The sequence below is a fragment of the Ailuropoda melanoleuca genome, chromosome 14 (genome assembly GCF_002007445.2).
Source record: "Ailuropoda melanoleuca isolate Jingjing chromosome 14, ASM200744v2, whole genome shotgun sequence".
Lineage (NCBI taxonomy): Eukaryota > Metazoa > Chordata > Mammalia > Carnivora > Ursidae > Ailuropoda > Ailuropoda melanoleuca.
Window position 1 is genome coordinate 90,845,393 of NC_048231.1, and position 7,443 is coordinate 90,852,835.

At 40.8% G+C, this 7,443-nt stretch overlaps 1 pseudogene; it reads right to left on the minus strand.

The window, feature by feature from the left end:
• Positions 1 to 734: 734 nt before the first annotated feature.
• On the minus strand, positions 735 to 835 carry LOC117796247 (annotated as a pseudogene).
• Between the last annotated feature and the right edge of the window lie 6,608 nt (positions 836 to 7,443).

Below are 7,443 nucleotides of genomic sequence, written 5' to 3' on the forward strand. Positions count from 1 at the left end.
AGAATGGACATCTTTATTACACAGGGTATTCTCAACCATGAACACGGTCTAACAGGCAGCTTCCCTAATCTTCGTCCCTTTCTCCAACTTGAGAAGAACTTGCAAATAAGGCCATTTGTCTCTTAGCTCTGTTTTCCTTTCTGAATCATTCATTTATTCATTCAGAAATATTTATTGAGTGTCTCCTTGTGCCACCTCATTAGTTACCCCGAATCCCACTGTGTGGAAAGTTCATTCAGACCTGCCTAGTGATTCCCATGGACTTCATCTTTTCTTTACAAAACTACCTTTATTTTGGCTTTTGAAGTTTTTCTTTTAATTCCAGTGTAGTTAACACACAATGTTACATTAGTTTCAGGTACGATATAGTGATTCAACACTTCCATACATCACCTTGGGCTCGTCACAAGTGCCCTCCTTAATCCCTGTCACCTATTTCCCCCATCCCCTACCCACCTCCCCTCTGGTGACCATCAGTTTGTTCTCTAGAGTTAAAAGTCTGTTTCTTGGCTTGCCTCTCTCTCTCTTTCTTCCTTTGCTCATTTGTTTCTTTAATTCCACATATGAGTGAAATCCTATATTTGTCATTCTCTGATTTATTCTGCTTAGCATAATCCTCTCTAACTCCATCCATGTCACTGCAAATGGCAAGATTTCATTCTTTTTTTATGGCTGAGTAATATTCCATATTATATATAATGTATTTTAAAAAGACATAATAAATATATACATATAAAAATATAGAACACGAACTTGTGTGTCATTCTTGCCCAGGGCCATGCTAATCTTCTCTGTATCGTTTCAATTTTAGTATAAGTGTTGCCAAAATCAGCACAAACAAAACTATATTTTAGTATTTTTTCTTTTTTTCTCTCTTTTTTAAAAAAGTTTATTTATTTAAGCAATCTCTACACCCAATGCAGGCTCGAAATTGTGATCCTGAGACCAAGAGCTTCATGCTCCACTGACTGAGCCAGCCAGGTGCCCCCAAAACTACATTTTAAGCTGAACTGGATGTTAACCTAAAATGTGAATGACTAACAGGATTAAACTCTCCTTATGTGTGTTTGCAATTATCAAATGGAGCTGTCCACATAAATCCATCTCTGACTGGTGGCTTGTACCTAGGACATATTTTGAGCTCAGTAGATGTGTTTATGTCTCTTACCTCTAGCACATCTGCTGGAGGAGAAAAGTATGGAATCAGCCATTCTAGTTCCCGTTCTTTAGCCCCCATCTGTTCAGGAACTCCACCCTGAATGGAACTCCATTCAGGAGCGACCTGGGGAGAGAGCCTCCGTTGGCACAACTAATCCTGCAGGTCCCAGACAAGAAATGAGCTCAGAGGGCTTGTGTGGGGTGTGACAGAGTGGAGGGGAGACTTAGAAGGGAACTTAGATCACGTAAAGCCTCAGGGGACAAGGCTAAATGTAGAAACTCAGGATGCAACAATCAAAACAGGGAAGAATGTAGACATTTAAACTGTCACTGCCTCAGACTTTGTTCACATTTTGTTGTTCCCGGAAGAACACTAGGCAATAAGGAGATGGCACTGCTCGTGTTTCATATTAAACCGCAGTAGAGATGACTTGTGACTTCTAACATTTTGAAAACTCTGGGTCTTCCTTCCACCATAATGTGCAAAAGGCATTTTGATCCTCTGCTGCTAAAAATAAAATTCATGAAAAACGATGCCTCATCTTTATGAGAACTACCTTCAACTTTCAGAAACAGTCTTTACTCTTCCAACTTAACAAGTCACAAATTAGTTGGACACTCTGTTTTTCCTTTCAACCACTTGACAGCACATTTTCAACTTTCTCATGAGTACTTGCACATCATATGAAGACTTTTCAAGTATAAATAGACCATTGTCTATTGCAATGATTTTAAATTCTTTTTTTTCTAAGGAGTGTGGAAATGTCTCGTTTTCTTTCAGAATGAAATTACACTTGTACAGAGTCTGATATAGCAGATGAATCTAACACACTTTACGATGGTAAATATCTTGCACTCAGAGGAAATTCACATTTTATAAAAATTGTTTTCTGGGGTTTCATTTTGCTTTTGTTGCGATGGCTCATTTGGGCCTCTATTCTGAGTCTTAATGAACCTCTGAGTAAAGAGGAAGCGAAAGCTACACGCCCTGTAGGATCCAGAACACTGAAAGAGCTTTTTATAGCACATGTTCCTTGCACATTTATAGGTGTGAAATACAAATGCAGTAGCTTTTCTTTTTGCCAATGATAAAAAGTTATTCTAACCACCCGAGCAGGAAGAAAATGTGCTATTTTCTGCGGGTGTTGACTTTTTATTCTCTTGTCTTCCCTTTTTCTCACTGTCAGCTTCCTCCTCCCTCTTTTGGTGCAGAATGATACAGAATAAAAGGATTAAAAGGTAGCCATGGCCTTAAGTATGCTGGCTGCGAGTTGTCACGATATCAAGCAAATAAGCAGTTTCTTGGTCAATGAGGGACTAATGTTACTATTAAAACTTGAAAATGTGTGGTCTTTCTACTTGGCCATTGTGAGTGACCACCGTTGGTGATTAGCCTAAGGCCCCTTTGAACTAATCATTTTGTGTCACCTATAGACCTGAACTATCACTCCTGTTCTTGGTACAGTTTTTACATTTTTTAAAGAAAGATTTTATTCATTTATCTGACAGAGGGAGAGAGAGAGAGCACAAGCAGGGGGAGCAGCAGAGGGAGAGGGAGAAGCAGACTCCCCGCTGAGCAGGGAGCCTGATGTGGGGACTCGATCCCAGGACACTGAGATCATGACCTGAGCCAAAGGCAGATGCTCAACGAACTGAGCCACCCAGGTGCCCCCAGTTCTTACATTTTCTAGGACTGTTTGAACCTGCTGTTTTTCAGTTTTCAGCAAATGATTCCTCAGTAGTCGGAACTCAAAATTCTTCAAAGTTAGCCCAAAGTGAAAAAAATCCTACAGCTAATAGTGGAAAACCTGGACTCATTCAAGCCCCAGTTTTTTAATAAATCAGCCCTATTGTGGTATAGTTTATGCACAATAAAATGTGTTCATTAAAAAGGTGCATTTCAATGATTTTAAAACATTTATACATCCCTATGATTACCACCAAGATCAAAACACAGAACATTTCCATCGTGTCAAAGAGTTCCTGTGCCCCAGCCTAGCACCCCTCCCCCCATGCCTTGCCCAGGGAACAACTGCTCTGCTTCCTGTCACTATAGATTCGATTTGTCTTTTCTAGGCTTTCAGAAAAACAGAATCACACAGTATGTACTCTTTTGTGTTTGCCTTCTTTTCCTCAGTATAATGTTTTTGAGATTCAACTACGTTGTATCAGCAGTTATCCCAGCTAAGCTGACTCTACATAAATTACAAATGCACTACAACTAGTTTGTTTGATTTTTTTTTAATCCTTAAGATGACATTTTTATTATGCAGGATATACACAGGGTGAGGTCTGGGGAAGGTCTCAAACACAAGGCTTCTCTGCCCTCTGCCCATGGAGTCAGAGCACATCACCCTCCTGGTGTTATCAGCATTCAATGAACCAGCTGAATGCGTTCACCAACCGGAAGCACCACTGAGCTCCAGTGTCCAGAGTTATATTATATAGACACGATTGATTAAATCACTGGCCAAACAATGGAACTCAAATCTCCAGTCCCCCTCTCTACCCTGGATTTCTGGCAGTTAAAAGCCCCAAACTTCCAGTCATGTGCTTGGTCTTTCTGTAGACCACCCCCATCCTGGAACTCTCTAGGGGCCCACCATAAGCCACGTTGTTAGCCTAACAAAGGCATTCTTTTTTTACTGAGGAAATTCCAAGAATTTCTGAAGCTCTGTGCCAGGAACCAAGGACAAAACCTGTATATATTCTTTATTGTACCCCACCTTCCCACACTCATGCTCCCCTGTCTCTCTCTCTCTGACTTATTTCACTTAGCATAATGCTTTCAAGTCCCATCCATCTTGTCACAAATGGCAGGACTTCCTTCTTTCTCGTGGCTGAATAATATTTCATTATTATGAAATATACCTATACCACACCTTCTTTATCCATTTGTCTGTTGATGGACGCTTAGGTTGTTTCCTTATCTTGGCTACTGTTAATAATGTCACGATTTTCATGGGAGTGCAGACATCTTTTCGGAATTCTGTTTTCCTTTCCTTTGGATCATGTAGTACTTCTACTTTTTAAGTTTTTGAGGGAGCTCCAAACTGTTTTCTATAGTGGCCGCACCAGTTTGCATTTCAACCAAGGGCATACAAGGGGTCCCATTTCTCACCAGCACTTGTCTTCTGTTATTGGTTTTTTGATAATATCCATCCTAACATCTCCCATTCCTCAAGTTGCCTTTTCACTCTGTGTTTTATTTTAACTGCAGGTGGCTCTATTGAATACTCCGGGGGAATGCTAGGAATCTCATACCAGCAAATGCAGCACAGTGAAGACTTTGCCTTGAATGGAGTCCACTCACTCCATTGGACACTAGTCATCTTCTTTGATCTGGTTCAAATTTTACAAAGTCAAACATATTCAAGTGCTGAAATCATACTTCAAGTTAAAGCCAATGACATCTGCAGGAGAAGACTACTTTTATTAATTTCAGTATAAGGTTACAAGAATGAACACATGATGATTCTGAAGTAATCTTAATAACTAGCATGTAATGGTGGCTTACATGTGCCAGAAGCCTATTAAATGCATTACATGGCTAAGGGAGATTGGAATGTTAGAGTGGATTTGTCACTTCAGACCTGTTTACCCACACGGGAGGGTCCAGAATACATACCTTTCACCAGTACTGTGAGAAATACATTTGCAAAAGGAGCGCTGACATCCTTGAGGAACTTTGTAATTGCTGTTTTCTGCAGGCCACAACTTACAGTGGGAACTGCAGTCACTGAACTGGGAAACCTAAATGCAATGAGAGTAATTGGATCCAAGGTGGCAAGGGCCAATTCCAGGACTGAAAAGAGAAGGCATCATTACAGGTCCATGTGCACTAACAGGATAAAATGGAATGTTGCAAACAACGTTAAGCCAATGCATTCAACTAGTTAGATGAAATGGACATTGTCCTTGAAAGACACCAGCTATAAAGCTCAAGCAGGAAGAAATAAACCACCTTGGGCTTTATCTCTACGAAGAAGATTTGATTTTGTAGTTGAAAACCTTTACACAAAGAAAACTGGTAGGTGAATACTATCAAGTATTTCCATAATTCCCTCTCCTGCAGAGTTCCCTCCAGAGTTAACATCATCCACGGGGGATTTACATGTGAGACTTGGAAGGGGGAAGCGAAGCAGCAGCAAATGTTTTCTGGTCAGAGGGTGGGTGCAGGTCAGCAGCTGTCCTGCTCATGCATGGTCTTGCTCCTCTGCCGGCTCACCTGGTTTATGGGGAAGGATCCAGGCCCGCATCCCCTCCAGCTCCTGTGCTAGGGCGGAGCACTCAGCTTCAGGACAAGAGTGCCCACTTCGCCTGTAGGTCACTTGCCTCACTGAAGTTGGGAGCAGTGAGAGAGGTGGGTTTGAGCGTGTCCATCTGTGCTCCATCTCATGGCCTAGCAGCTTCCAGTGTTTCCTTTCTCTCTCCCACTCACATCCACTTTTCCTTCCTGAGGGCTTGCCCCACTCACTCTGGGCCCCAGCACCAGAAGCAAAAGCCTTAGATGGCCGGTTTAACCAACTCCCACAGTTTGGTTTGGTCAAATCACTATTTTAAATCCCTTATTACATATAGCTCCTCCTGGTTCCTTTTCTCTGATGGAACCTTGGCCGACATACAGCTGAGCTACCGTTTAAGCCTTCAGCCATTTGCGGTGACTCTTTTTTTTTAATAAGGAACATTGTGTTTTTCTATCAAACATCAGTTGGATATATGACATAGATGTTCATGCTCTAAACAAATATTGCTCAGGTCCACAAATGCCTTGAGCAGTCTCTGCTTCTAGTATGAGCGTCAATGAATAGCCCTCTTGGTTTTTCTTTCTTCTTTTATTTCATTGTCCTCTTTTTGTTTTCCTCCCCACTCCCTCCCCCAATCCCTCACCTTCGGCCCCAGGTCTACATTTTAATTAATTAATTAAAATGTTTATTGAGTGTTTGTGAGTGCATGTACCAATGTATCAGGCATATGGGGGCAACTAAGTACAGAATGGGGACCACAGTAGAGATAGTCTAGTGTCGGTCTTCTGGGAGACAGGTGTGAAACAAAGAAATAAACACAGAGATATAAAATTTCTTCCATAAGCTCTATGGAAGAAAAGATGCCTATAAACATATCTAAGGCACGTTCTTGAGGCTTAGTATACAAAGTGTGGGAAAGGAGTATTCATAAGAATGGCCACCAAGAAACATACCTGCACATGACATTTTTCAGTCCCTAGCCTCCCACGAGGTTGTAGTTTACAGAGTGCAAGCAGAATGCTGGAACTTTATCCTCCCCCCAGCACAGTTGGTCATGGAAACTTCTAGCCAAGATGAACTGTGTGCATTACATATTTATTTTTCTTCGATATTTCGAAGAATACTGTCAGAGTTCTTCCTGTTACCACTAGGTGGTAAACCTATTATAATAAATTCCCCATAATGTTAATTCATAGGAGATCTTGATTTCTATTAGACTAGATAACCAGCTTTAATTAAGAACAGTAGAAAAAGTAGGTCTTTAATTTTGACTGGTCAGATGACTTTTGGTCCCCAGCACCAGATCTGTGGCAATCCACAGTGCCCATCTCCTTGTGGTAAGTGACCTTAGAGAGTCATTCCTAAACCTGGTGCTATTCATTTTCCCATCTTGCCCAAATCTTTCAAGTTTCTGTATTTCTGTATTTTGCAAATATTTAAATCAACATATTTTCTTAGGTATGGGAAACCACAGATGTTGGTGAAGATGTAGAGAAAGGGAACCCTCATGCGCTGTTGGTGGGAATGCAAATTGGTGTAGCCACTCTGGAAAACAGTATGGAGGTTCCTCAGAAAGTTAAAAATAGAACTACCCTACGACCCAGCAATTGCACTACTAGATATTTACCCAAAGGATAAAAAAATACAGATTTGAAGGGGCACATGCACCCCGATGTTTATAGCAGCGTTATCAACAATACCTAAATTATGGAAAGAGTCCAAATATCCATCAATTGATGAATGGATAAAGAAGGTGTGGTGTGTATATATATGTGTATGTGTGTATGTAAACACATGTACACTCAATGGAATATTACTCAACCATCAAAAGGAACGAAAATCTTGCCTTTTGCAAGAACATGGATGGAGCTAGAATGAAATAAGTCAGTCAGAGAAAGACTAATACCATATGATTTCACTCATATGTGGAATTTAAGAAACAAAACAGATGAATGTAAGGGGGAAAAAACGAGAAGCAAACCATAAAACAGACTCTTAACTATAGAGAACAAACGAAACGTTGCCAGAGGGGAAGCAG